This window comes from Lissotriton helveticus, chromosome 9, assembly GCF_964261635.1.
Source record: "Lissotriton helveticus chromosome 9, aLisHel1.1, whole genome shotgun sequence".
In the NCBI taxonomy this organism is placed as follows: domain Eukaryota; kingdom Metazoa; phylum Chordata; class Amphibia; order Caudata; family Salamandridae; genus Lissotriton; species Lissotriton helveticus.
The window spans coordinates 1,032,276,511-1,032,290,868 of NC_136070.1; positions in this window are offsets into that span (position 1 = coordinate 1,032,276,511).

Sequence of the window (14,358 nt, forward strand, 5' to 3'; positions counted from 1 at the left end):
CGTCAGGGTGAAGGGACAGCGGACAAAGAGGCCGCTCGGTGGGCGGGGGAGGAATATATACTCTCCCCCGCCCACCACAGGAAGGAAGTGACGCGCGGGACCCACCAGGGTCCGAAAGAGCTGGGCTGCCCCGTGTGCCATCTTGTGGCACTACGGTGGCCGCCCTCTTATCTGTGTCCCCTGCGGGGACGTGTCGGTCGGCCTGCAGAGTATTCCTGCAGCTCACCACAATTCCTCATTTGCATAATTCTTGCCGATCCGTTTCGAGGCTATGAGCCTCTTCTTCTTGGGCTGCCAACCAACACATTAGAAGCTCGCATGATTTCTTTCTCTGACTTTATTTATTTCCATGATATATATCGCCAATGTACATAGATGTGTAGTTAAGTATAGAAATTCTATATATATCGACCTTTGATATTTTTTCTGCACTGAAGAACGAAAATAGACATACTTTCCATGTGCAGCATGGCGTCTTCCTCCCTCTGGTGTCTTCTGGAAGCTTCGGATGCTGGAAACTACACAACCCAATCCTAGTATTGCTCTGACAGCATGAGAGCAGCACCAGGATTGAATAGAGCAGGCTCTCTCAGGGTGCCTACGAGCACCGGTGGCCTGCACTTTCTCTAACTCAGCTGGGTTAGAGAAGTTTAAAAAGCGCATGTCTGGCTAGCCATCTCAAGATGGCCGGCCAAAAGAACTTAGGCATTTCAAAGCACACAGCTCCCTGCTGCTGCCACTCAGCAGCACTGCCCCCGCCATCCTGACACAGTTAGGGACGGGTTGCTGAAAATTAAAATGGTAATAAATAAACTTTGTTAACATTTTATTTTTCAGCTCTGGGTATGTGGTCATGCTCCTTCACTCAAATGGATTAGCCGCCCCTGATTGTCAGTCGATATGTTGTCCTCCATTTTAGTGATATTCCATTCCATGATATTCTGTATTTGATATTCAGGGGCCACATCTTAAAGGTAGCAATGAAAATGCATTGTGGTGGTCACGACTAGTTATGAGATTATAATTGGGTGTGCAAAGGTGTTGATTATTGGTCTAGCCATAGCTTGCTTTCTCATCATCTATGTCCTTGCATCATTTTCCAATCACTATGGCAATATCTCCATCTGGTTGCTAGTTGCAACTGATAGTGGATGCGCCTTTTTCTTGCAAGTAAACTTTGAAACTACTTTCCTCGCAAGTTTAAAACAGAATAGATATTGGCAATCCTTTTTTCTCAACACAACTTAAACAGGGTGTGAAAGTCTTGATTTAAGTACGAAAATTCCGCAGTAGAAAACCTTGCTAGCTGCAGTTGTAGATGAAGCTTTCACCAGAACTAGTGTAAGTTTGCAAGTGAAAAACTTCACATACCCTATTATAAAAGAAGCTGATGTTTGTTCAGGTTGTCGTAGAAGTATTAGCAAAATACCTGATGGCAAAACTAGGCCAATTGTATCAGATGAGGGAGCCATTATAAGGAAAGTAATATGAGTTTATACTTACTTTTTGTGGAGAATATAAAATGTATGTCAAAGCAGAATTGCAGTGAGCAGCACCTTTTCCCAGCAATGCTGTTTGCTCCTATGACAAATGATGTAAGGCTGAAATCTCTTCTGGAAAAAATTATTCATGAGGAGCTGCTCAAGTAGGTTTGTATATTGTATATTCATTACAAGTATAAATAGGTAGATTTGTATATTGTATATTCATTACAAGTATTAATCTTTGACAGCAGGCTAATTCCACTTAAATTATGTCAGTAAATGTTTATATCTTACGATAGCCTGTGATGAACCACAATGTACCCCAATATTGGCCTAGGTAGTTGCACAGCCCTTTAACTACATTTGTCCTACTAATGTTCTACATAACGGGTGTAGCACTCACCTTTTACCTAGTTAGGTGCCGTATAAATGTTGTGTGGTTTTCTCAAAAATCTAGCCTGATTAATTATGTATGAGGATTCTCGGTATCACAGCAGGATTACCATCTTCTGCATAGTAACTATGTATAAGGGTCACCTCTATTGTCACCCTTGGCCAACATGCCCATAGTACACATCTGGTTAGAACCCCTGGGGTACCTTTGGGCTATATAAATGCCACATCTTTGCTGGACAAACGAGAGGAGAAAGGCTTCCATGCTGACACACTGACGCAAGACGCTGAGGTCCCTGTATGCAGACACCCCAGCACGCAGTGGTCTGGCATCCCTTGCGGTTCCACCTCGAGACAAAGACGGGGTCCTTCGCTCTCCCACATCAGATAATGTTTTGGCTCTCTCCTAAGGGGAGTCTGGGCTATACACATACATACATGCTAGTTACACTTAGGTACATCTAGTTATGGTTTGCATCACAGGAGTACGCATTTTATGTTTATGTATCTATATGCCTGCATATATTCATTGTTTTAGCACTATGGTATTATTTTACCTTTTCTTTACTCTGTTGGTTCTTAGAATCATATACATATGTTTATGTCTAAGGGTTATTGCAGCACATATATTTTATACTATATTGACGCTGGTTCAATAAATACTTATTGAAAATGTCACCACCGTTTATTCTTTATATCTCTTTGAGACCAAGTGAACACAAGTGATTGAGCGAAAGATACTGTACTGTTTCCATGATCCCTGAGGGGTCAGGGTTGTCATGTTCAATAGTTGTCAGAAGCTTTTCGCTCCTTGGTGAGAGGGTCTCATAGTGGCACTGTGAGCTAGCTGGTCTAACAGACTAACATTTCATTTGGGGGTGTCTGGAATCAGTCTGAACACCAATCCCTTCATTTATGTTGTCTAAATGAGCATATCCTTTGCAGATTTATAGGACGTACACAACATGGTGCCCAAAGTTAGTTTGGTTCTTATTTAATGGTCAAATCAGAGTAGTTCAGTTGTGCTCTCAGAGACACCCACTCACATTTACCTAGAGACGTCTGGAGTGAGGAGGGAAAATCCGCTGCAGCTGAGTAGGTATACTCTATGTTTTAGCTGTATGTATATTCAAGCTTGAGGGATTATAGTTCCCTACACTGTGCATAAAACCTTATCTCTGCCTTAAACTAAAAAAATGTTCCTTGAAAAATGTCTGTGCAAGATGAGGCTGTGTCTGCATTAAATGCAAACGCAGTAGAGGAAAGGTGCCATAAACATTTCAGAAAATGTAAGAAATTCACTTACTGTAAAATTACCAGATTTTGGATTCCTAGCATTAGGTGTGACTGTTATCTTCATGGTAGAGGCAAACAAAGCATACAGAACGGAGTTGTCCCATTTGTGAATTAAATTCCCACCTGCAGATGCATGCACACTTACATTTCATTCTTATACTATGGATGAAATACCAGAAGAATACAATGCATACCAGGACATAGAAGTCCAGTTAATGTACCAGGAACATATAAACTGGTTTAAAGGCACCCTCCCATATAACACAGAAAAAGTGAGACTCGCGCCGCTCAGCAGAGACAGAGTAACTTGCCGGTTCTAGCTGCTTACATGCCGCATCCAGAAATTAACACATTGCCAATAGCAGACTTAAGTCCACTTCAAAATAATACAACTTTACAGAAATCTGACACAGTTCGTTATAAGAACACTCACACTTCAGCCCTCAAGGGTTACCCCAGCAGGTCAACTACAAGGGACCGCAACTAAAATTACCCAACAAACACTGATTGCAGTTCTGTGAAGAATGCTCACTAAACGTGAGCAAATGCCATTCTGGCTAGCACAGAAAATAGCATAATTAGAGGCAGTGTTTACCTCACAGGCCCACAAGAAAAACACAGAACACTGACAATCTGCTTGCCAATGGGGATAGCTCCTCCGATAAAGAATTGTACCACTTGGGGTACAGTCTTCGCTGCCATCTAAACCAGGACTCATGGCGCCCCTTCAATAGTGGTGATACTAGAAGTATTAAGACAAATATGGAATGAATATAGAGCAGAACCTGCTCTAAACTTAGAGAAGAAATTAATAGATAATTTTTCCCCAGATATCTACAATCATGTTAGCTAATATAAAAGGGGAGGCAGCAGCAGTGAATATACACCAAAGCCTAAGGGAATGCACTCCTGCACAACAGGAGCGGGATTACCCATAATCATCGAAGATACACACTCTGAATTAGGTACTTCAGACTTGGGAGCTGGACCTATGAAACCACAAGTAATTGTTGTAATCCTAAAAAGGAAAATGCTAAGCACACACCAGATTCTTGTAAAATGAAATGGGATAATAAACAGAAGAAACATGAGCAGAATGCATCGCAATCACGGGGTGAGTCTCCTCAATAGATGCCCTTGACATGAGGTATAACCTTAGAAAGAGTGATAACATAAAAAAACTGACAGGTATCAGGATTCTGATTGCACGCTCCTCTTGTTCCTTTCAGGATACGCCGACAAACTCAGAGAGGGAAGGACGGTCAGGACACAGATCAGAAGTGCGAGCAAAGCAAAGAGACACACATCGCACTTCAGACTATAATATCAAAAAAGTAGATAAACCAAAATCCAAACTTCAATTTAAAAAGAATTAGGTAGCTGGCCTTAAAATAAGAAATGCCCAGGCTAAGGACGACTCAACCTCTGAACGGAGAATGGGCTCTGACTATGATAGACAGCGCAGCAGAAGTAACAAGAGCTTGCCAGAACGGGTTGTATGATGGTGCAACGCATACCGGAACCACGCATGCCTGTACCGCACGTTCTCTACCACGCTGGCGCCTTTACCATTCAATTTTGTGGTAAAGACATGATGGGTAAAAGGGGATGTGGGCTAAAGATTATACAACCTCCCCCTTCCCTGTAAACTGTCCTTTTTCTCTCTGTCCTGCCCCCTAACAATTAAAACCAAAAACCCAAAACTACCCAACCCCACCCCACACCCTGATACCTAAACTATCCCCTACAACACTAAACTACCCCGACCCAGCCCTGCAACCTTTCCCTTCTTCCCCTGCCCTAAGCCCATGCCCCAAAAAATACCCAGACTCAGGCCCCTGCCCTGAGCCTTATTACTATCCCCTATATCCCTAAACTACCCTCACCCTGCTCCCTGCCCTGTAAACTGTCCCTTTTTTCCCTGCCCTGAGCCCAAAAAATCAAGCCCACGCCCCAAAAACTACCCCAACACAGCCCCATGCCCTGAGCCCTAAAATCTATCCCCTACATTCCTAAACTACCCCGGCCCTGCTCCCTGCCCTGTAAACTGTCCCTTTTTCACCTGCGCTGAGCCCTAAAATATAAGCCCACACCATAAAAACTACCCCGACCTCAGCCCGCCTGCCCTGAACCCTAAACTATACCCTACATCCCAAAATGACCCAGACCCTGCCCTGTAAACTATCCCTTCTCCCCCTGCCCTGAGCCCTAGAAACTGTCCCTTACCCCCTGCCCTGAGCCCTAAAATGTAAGCCCATGACCCAAAAACCACCCTACCCAGCCCCTCTGCCCTGAGCCCTAAAAACTATCCCCCACATCCCTAAATAACTCTGACACTGCTCCCTGCCCTGTAAACTGTATTCCACCTGCCCTGAGCCCTAACAAATTAACCCACACCCCAAAAACTCTGCCACCACAGCCCCCTGCCTTGAGCCCTAAACCATCCCCTACATCTCTAAACTACCCCAGCCCTGCCCTGTAAACTGTCCCTTATCCCCCTGCCCTGAGCCCTAAAAAATAAGCCAATGCCCCAAAATATATCCCTTACAGCTGTAAATTACCCTGATCCTGATCCCTGCCCTATAAACTGCCCCTTTTCCACCTGCCCTGAGCCCTTCAACCGACAAGCCAAAAACGACCCCGACCCTGGCCCCCCTGCCCTGAGCCCAAAACTATCCCCTACATCTCTAAACTAGCCTAACTCTGTCCTGTAAACTTTTCGTTCCCCCTGCCCTGAGCCCCAAAAATTAAGCCCATGCCCCAAAAACAATCCCAACTCCAGACCCCTGTCCTGAGCCCTAAAAATGATCCCCTACATCCCTAAACTACCCCGACCCTGCCCTGTAAACTGCCTCTTCTCCCCCTGCCCTGGGCCCTAAAAATTCAGCCCACCCCCAAAAATTACCCCAACCCAGCCCCCCCGGCTTGAGCCGTAAAGACTATCCCCTAAATCCTTAAACTACCCGACCATGCTTCCTGCCCTGTACATTGTCCCTTTTCTGCCTTCCCTCAGCCATAAAAAATAAACCCACACCTCAAAAAACGACTCGACCTCAGCCCCCATCCTGATACCTAAACTAAGCCCTACATTCCTAAACTACCCTGTAAACTGTCCCTTCTCCCCTGCCCTGAGCCCTAACATTTAAGCCCATGCCCCAAAAACTCGCCCGATCCAGCCCCCCTGCCCTGAGCCCTAAAAACTATCCCCTACATCCCTAAACTATCCAGACCCTGCTCCCTGCCCTGTAAAATGTTCCTTTAGTGCCTGCCCTGAGCCCTAAAAATAAACCCACAACCCACAAACTAACCCAACCCCTGCCCCCTTGCCCTGAGTCCTAAACTACCATGTACATGCCTAAACTACCCTGACCCAGCCCTGTAAACGGTGCCTTTTCCCCCTGCCCGGAGCCCTAAAAATTAAGCCCACGCCCCAAAAACTAACCTGGCCCCAGCTCCCCTGCCCTGAGCCTTAAAAACTATCCCCTACAGCCCTTAACTACCCTGACCTCGCTCCTTATCCTAAAAACTGTCTCTTTTCCCCACCCTTGGCCGTAAAAACTGTCCCCACACTAAAAACTACGCAAACTCCCTCCTTAGTCGTAAAACCTACCTCACCCCAAAAAACTACCCCCTCTACCCCAATACCAAGCCTCAGCCCCACTTACCTCACTGTGTCCTCTCACGAGTCCCGAGTCTTCCTCTTTCTCTTCCTCTTCCTGTGCCTCTGCTCGACAACTAGACAGTATATTGCACATGTGTTGTCAAGGCAAGCGTGGTAAAGCTTGCGGGGAAAACGCACACGTGGCTATGCCCCGTTGTAAAGGCAATTTCCCACCAGAACCTGATGGAATTTGTGGTGACAGCAGCCATGAATGAACATATCACGGTGAAGAAACCTGATACTAGGGTAAGTCTCCGACACAAGTTATATGAAATATCACTAAAACACTCATACACGCAGGAGGGGCGGTATATCTAGCTCATGCATTATACCGCAATCATGTAGGGTGGTATGCTGAGTCACCTCACTGTGTAATCCCGTAAAATCTACTCCAACTCCACAGAGTCAGTACCCAATAAAACATGACACTAAAAAACAGGTCAGAGAGATTCTAGATCAACTTGAATACCAAGGTGTAATAGAGAATTGCACCTCTTCCATGAATAATCCTTTGATTCCTGTAATGAAACCCGATAATTCATATTGTCTACTTTTAGACTGCAGGCATTTAAACACTTACACAAAACATTTGCAGTACAAAAGGCACACAGTGCCGCACTATTGAATAACATTGTGTGTAAGAAATATAAAAAAACACTAGATATCTCAAATGGATTATTTTTCCAAAATATAGTGCCCGAAAGCAGATATTTGACAGCATTTTCGGCCTTAGACTCTCAATACCAGTTCTGTACTCTGTCCCAAGGGTAAAAGAATAGCCCCGGGTTGTTCTCAGAAAGAGTTTCGGAGTGACTTCAAATTTTTGATAAAGAGGCATTGTCCTGACGGAGGATGAATTATTGGATCATTTGAACAGAGTGAATAGCCTAAATCTGGAATTTGCCTCTGTGGGCTACAAATCTGACTTTAATAAATCCGAAATAGCCCACCTCAATGTCCTATTTTTGGTATATGAGCGCTCAAGTGAAGGGAAAAGCCTAGCAGCTAATTTATTAGATAAATGTGCACTCCACCAACCTCCAATGACTCTGAAAAACTTGCAATCCATTTTAAGATTCCTAAATTTTGGCAGAACATTCATTTTGGATTATGCAGAGAACGTAAAACCTTTTGACAACTTATTAAGACCTGATTTTTCTGTCCGATATTGGACACAGGAACACACAGAAATGCTTTGCTCCCTACAAGTTGACATGATAGTTTCCAAACACCTACATACATGTGTAAACACAACGAAGTTGATGATTCTTGTAACTGCGGGTCAATCCGGGTACACTTGCCTCACCTTCAATGAAGGCGAAACTGTACCCTTCGCATACAAATCTCATTTGTACACAAACGCTGAAATGCGCTTTGCATCAACTGAAAAAAAACTTACAGCAGTACAGACTGCTGTTGTGAGAGAAAGAGCACCAACTCAGGGGAAACAAATAATTGTCATGACTCCTGTACCAACCTTAGAGGCAGTTACAAAAGCAGGCATTCCAAATGCAAAAGCAGTGCATCCAAGATGGATACAATGGGCTAATTCTCTCACTGCAACAAATGTAGACTACAAGCTTGACTCTACATTAAAAACACAAGCATTTCTGCTATACAAACAAGAATATCCTCTCCCAAAAGAAATAATGCCTCTAGATCAGTATGAATACATACTTTATACTGACGGATCTGTTCAGACTGTTGTAGGAAGTATCGTGATTATCAAAGGGAGGGAGGAGGAATGATTGTCCTATCAGTTCCCCAAGTCATCTACAGTTAATCAGAGTTAGATAGGACACTTGTAACTACGTTGCCAGGAGATCTGTTGAAAAACCCTCATAAACGCTGTGTATTCAAAAAGCGGTTTATCTTGATTCTCCGCCCCACACTAGCCTTGTGGCATTTGTCATAGGGTTCGACAACGTGCACCATGCCAGCCTCACCCGAGGCAGTCTCTGGTGTAACGTGGCAGTCTCCAGAGATCTCCAATTGTGAACCCACAAACAGGTTTTCAAAAATTAAAAATTAAAAAATAGTCTCCAAACAACACCCGTACTTTATTTTGTTGTTGGACAACTAATTAAAAAGAGATAGATGGGTATGCTATGTGGACCGGGTAAATGAGTCTCAAGCATATCACTTTTTATTCACATACGTCGACATGTTTCAGCTCGCTTGGCCCTTAGGTCTATGGAGCCTTCGTCAGGACAGAAAACAAATAACATAAAGTATTAAAAATACTTACCCAATTTGTGTAGTATTGAGCGGGTTTCTAACGTTTTAGTCTTACCCACTATGGTTCAATTATTTCCACCTGAAACAAAAAAGAATAATTTGGGGTGGCTTCATTTAATCGTGGCAAGTGCATATGTAATTTACATGCATAGTATACATTCAAATACTACTCTAGGAGGTACTCGTGGCGTATTAAAAGATAAAGCGATACTTCATGGGTGTAGATATCTAATGTAGCTTCTTATTTACGTTCTGGATGAAAGGGCTGGTGTTTAGGCCTTCTTTTTATAATGACAGATTTACCTTCAGGGCATCGCATTCCCAGTATTAGGTACTTAATGGGGGAGGCGGTGGTACTCGATAGGATTGGGTGGTAATCACTATCCTGCAATATTCAAAATGTGCACACAATCTATGCTGTATTACACTCGGGCTAGTGCATGATTTAGTATTAACAATGCCGTTCTCATCTTATCGCCACAATGCTAGTTGTTCTACTAGCTAGTTCATGTTTTATACCGCCTCCCCCATTAAGTACCTAATACTGGGAATGCGATGCCCTGAATGTAAATCTGTCATGAAGTATCGCTTTATCTTTTAATTCGCCACGAGTACCTCCTAGAGTAGTATTTGAATGTATACTAGCTAGTTCATGTTTTATACCTCAGAATAACACAAACAAAGCCCATTGTTAGTCACTATGCAGATCGTAAATGAAACGCATAACCTGAGCGTGTATTCGTTTACCTGTAAATATAGGTGGATTCTTAGTGAACCTATAAGTAAAGGGAAAACAGGCAGAGAGACAACAGACAAAGCATTATTGTATATATAAGAAGACGGGTATTTGCATTGGGACGCGCCCGTGTACCCGAGATGTTTTCTTACCTAAAGGACGAAGTCGGTATTCTCCTTCAGAGGGAACGGACTAAATAGTCCCAGGCTAGTATAGAAAGAAGGGGGGAGGAGAGAGAGAGAGTCGAGTTACTTTACCCGGTGTAAATGCAGAATTCAATTTGGAAAACAAGCATGACTCTATGTCCTCACCCGTGTAGGAAGCAGGTTCCGCGTCTTGTGCTGGCTCTGCCCTCTGGACGCGGAAACCATTCTTCCTACGGGTTTTCTGCAGTGGTTGGTATAGTCATCAAAAGAGGACTCACAGGAGCTCAGAACCTCTCATGCGGTTGCTGACTGTTACAACAGTGTGCTTTATGACTTTATAGATTTGGTCAAATTATATTTCCTAAACACCGGTAATGCGTATTTATCTGTGTGTAAAAAAGACTTTTAGAAAAATTGAATAAATAATATGGTCACAAAATGGAATCATATAGCGCTTCCCACATAGTGTACTTGCAGTCGAATGGCAAACATCTCATTTTTATAAATGAACATTGTGGAGAACTAGTTCTTTGAGTGGAAGTTCAGTATGAATTCAGTGATAGAAATAGACAAAGGATTAATGTTTTGGTAACTCGTTATTCACTGATAGATTCAGTTAGTTCATTCTGGTTGCATTTGAATCAGGAAAACTTAGTGTCTCCTAAGCTTAGTTAATTACGGCCGGTATTTCATTCTAAGTCATTCAGATCACCGTTGGGCTCAAAATAATCAATGGCTAAGTTATTGAGTTCATCAACCTGGACAAAGGGCATAGTTTCTGGTATCCCACTAATATCTGTTGAGCTTGGTTAATTCAGGCAGATGTTTCATTCTGTGTCCATTTAAATCACATTTGGAATCCCAAGATCACTGGCTTTGATGTAAAGGTACAGGCAATGTGGCATAGTTCAATCAAAAGGGATTAACTTAACGTGCAAAGTGATGCCATGAAATGTCATCGTTCAGACCATATTTATTAGTCTTCAAGCGGTCAACCCAACGTTGTTCTTTCTCGTAGAGAATTATTTCTGCGTTGGGGGTCCCCTCAGATAATTTCTTGATGACTGTCCATTTTAAATCCTCGATGGTGTGGCCCAACTCTATAAAATGTGAACAGAGCTTGGTCGTATTCTTTTGGAGACGGATGTTACTCTTATGTTCTCCAATTCATAATTTGACCTTCCTACAGGTCATCCCGATGTACTTTTTCTCGCAGGGACATGTTACCATGTAAATCACATGTGATGAGTTGCAATTTGTATGTTGTTTTTGAATCCAACTGAAAGTTGGAGTCAATTGCAAAGTTTTTGTGGTAGTGGTCGATTTACATGCCAAACACGTTCCGCAGGGATAGTGTCCAGTTACAGGTGTCATATGCGGATCTATGATTTGTCTCAGTGCAGTTTTCTGTCGTGGGCGAGTGTGTACCAGCAGATCCCGCAGGTTTTTTGTGCGTCTATTAGCAAAGCGAGGCTTCGGCCAATTATACTTGCCTGTGTTTAGTATGTGCCAGTTCTTATTAATTAATTTGTTCACTTGATAAGTCGCTGGACAAAAAGTCGTAACACATGTCACGAGGTCTTCTTCTGGAGCCTTTTCGTAAGTTGCAAGGAGGCATTCTCTGGATTGGTATTTTGCCCTCTTGCGACATCTGGATATCGTTGAAGGTTTGTACTCCCTTTGTAGGAGTCTGTCACTGAGTTCCTTTGATTGTTTGGGTGTAGATATCTAATGTAGCTTCTTATTTACGTTCTGGATGAAAGGGCTGGTGTTTACGCCTTCTTTTTATATTGACAGATTTACATTCAGGGCATCGCATTCCGAGTATTAGGTACTTAATGGGCAAAGCGGTGGTACTCGATAGGATTGGGTGGTAATGACTATCCTGCAATATTCAAAATGTGCACACAATCTATGCTGTATTACACTCGGGCTAGTGCATGATTTAGTATTAACAATGCCATTCTCATCTTATCGCCACAATGCTAGTTGTTCTACTAGCTAGTTCATGTTTTATACCGCCTCCCCCATTAAGTACCTAATACTGGGAATGCGATGCCCTGAATGTAAATCTGTCATGAAGTATCGCTTTATCTTTTAATTCGCCACGAGTACCTCCTAGAGTAGTATTTGAATGTATACAATGTATACTATGCATGTAAATTACATATGCACTTGCCACGATTAAATGAAGCCACCCCACATTATCCTTTTTTGTTTCAGGTGGAAATAATTAAACCATAGTGGGTAAGACTAAAACGTTAGAAACCCGCTCAATACTACACAAATTGTGTAAGTATTTTTAATACTTTATGTTATTTGTTTTCTGTCCTGACGAAGGCTCCATAGACCTAAGGGCGAAGCGAGCTGAAACATGTCGACGTATGTGAATAAAAAGTGATATGCTTGAGACTCATTTACCCGGTCCACATAGCATACCCATCTATCTCTCTTTAATTAGTTGTCCAACAACAAAATAAAGTACGGGTGTTGTTTGGAGACTATTTTTTAATTTTTAATTTTTGAAAACCTGTTTGTGGGTTCACAATTGGAGATCTCTGGAGACTGCCACGTTACACCAGAGACTGCCTCGGTTGAGGCTGGCATGGTGCACGTTGTCGAACCCTATGACAAATGCCACAACGCTAGTGTGGGGCAGAGAATCAAGATAAACCGCTTTTTGAATACACAGCGTTTATGAGGGTTTTTCAACAGATCTCCTGGCAACGTGGTTACAAGTGTCCTATCTAACTCTGATTAACTGTAGATGACTTGGGGAACTGATAGGACAATCATTCCTCCTCCCTCCCTTTGATAATCACGATATAAGCAGCGTGCAGCTGTGGGAGTATCCCTTTGACTACAGATCAGTAGTAAAGACATTCACAGAATACTTACCATGGAGGACAAGAGTGGCTTGAGTTATACAGAGAGCGATATCAATGAAATATTAGCAGCACAACCACTATTACAAAATACAGACTTGGTCCAAGCACTAGCACAGACTGATGACTGGGAAAGTCTTACTGAAAAGAAACGGGAACAGATAAGGACTGCCATACACGGCATTATTATGACGGAATACCTGCACTCGAAAACAGCTCCGCGAGGCCTTTGGGTTAATAATGCCCCCAGAATTTTCCTTCACGATCTAGCATTTAGAAGAGATTGGTCCGCGATCTCGTGGAAATGTACACTTGACTACCTTGTTCTGATAGTAAAAACGGCCAGAAGACTGTCTGAAGTCCTCTTGACACAGATACAAGCCTGTGAAGTCGACCTTAAAAAAGGCATTCAACCATCTGTTTACAAAAAAAGATTGGAAGAGATAAATAAAGAAATATCGGAAGCTCAAGATTTCCTGATGCAGAGTAAATTACCGAAGCTTGGCAAACACATCAAAAAGTTCAGCCAGGAGAAAATGTATCCATATAGTAAAGCAGAATATAAGACATCCAATCAAAGCCCAGACAATGAATCTGATGGATGGAACTCATCTGAAGGTTCAGAGACAGGTTCCGAAGACTCTGGACCCAGAAGAGGCAAAGGTAACTACCGATCCCGACCACAAAGTGTAGTGTAGCTCCTATTTTCCCAATAGGCTCTGCGCATTGGAATAGTACCTACAGCAGTAAAGGCCTAGACCAGACGTTAACTAGGTCTACTACTGTCGATACTAGACTTAATTTTTGGGTTTGCCAGCTAAGCTCAGAGTTCGCTAGAAACTTTCTCGAATGTTCAAGGAAGGATTAACTCCCCTGATTAGACAAGAAGGGATTTAGTTTCTGACAACCATAGAACATGACAACTTTGCTCTCCCCTAATCAAGAGTCAATCTCAAGAGTCGTGTGAGCACAAGGCAATTATTTTACTCAGTCAGTACGTGCATTCTTAGTCTCATCAGAATGTAGCGAAAAGGAAGAGACGGGCGTGTTCAATAAAAGATGTTATTTATTGATCAGTCTCTTTTCTCGTACAAGAGAAATGGATCGATATTATTGCAATACTTATAGTTAAGTAAAGTGCATACATTAAAAGCAATAGTATAAAATAATACTGTAAAAACATTGATATGGTTTCTGAGCCATATGATGTTTTGAAATGATTAAAATATATTTACATACACATATACATTTGACTAAACGTGCTCAACTGGTGTTTCTAAATACGCCTACCCCGTGTACCTGACCTAAGTCTAATACGTGGGCGGGAATAGAAAGTTACAGTTTAAGTTAAGTTTGTTTTTGCCAAGTGAATAACTAAAGAATTCTCTAGGAGGGGTTATTCAGTTCTGTACCTGGAATTTAGGATGAATGAGGAATGGTATTTCTTTCTCTGTTCTCGATATTCCAGGCTGCCTGCGAGGGCTACCCGGAAGCGCCGGTGCTGGGTCTCTCGATTATT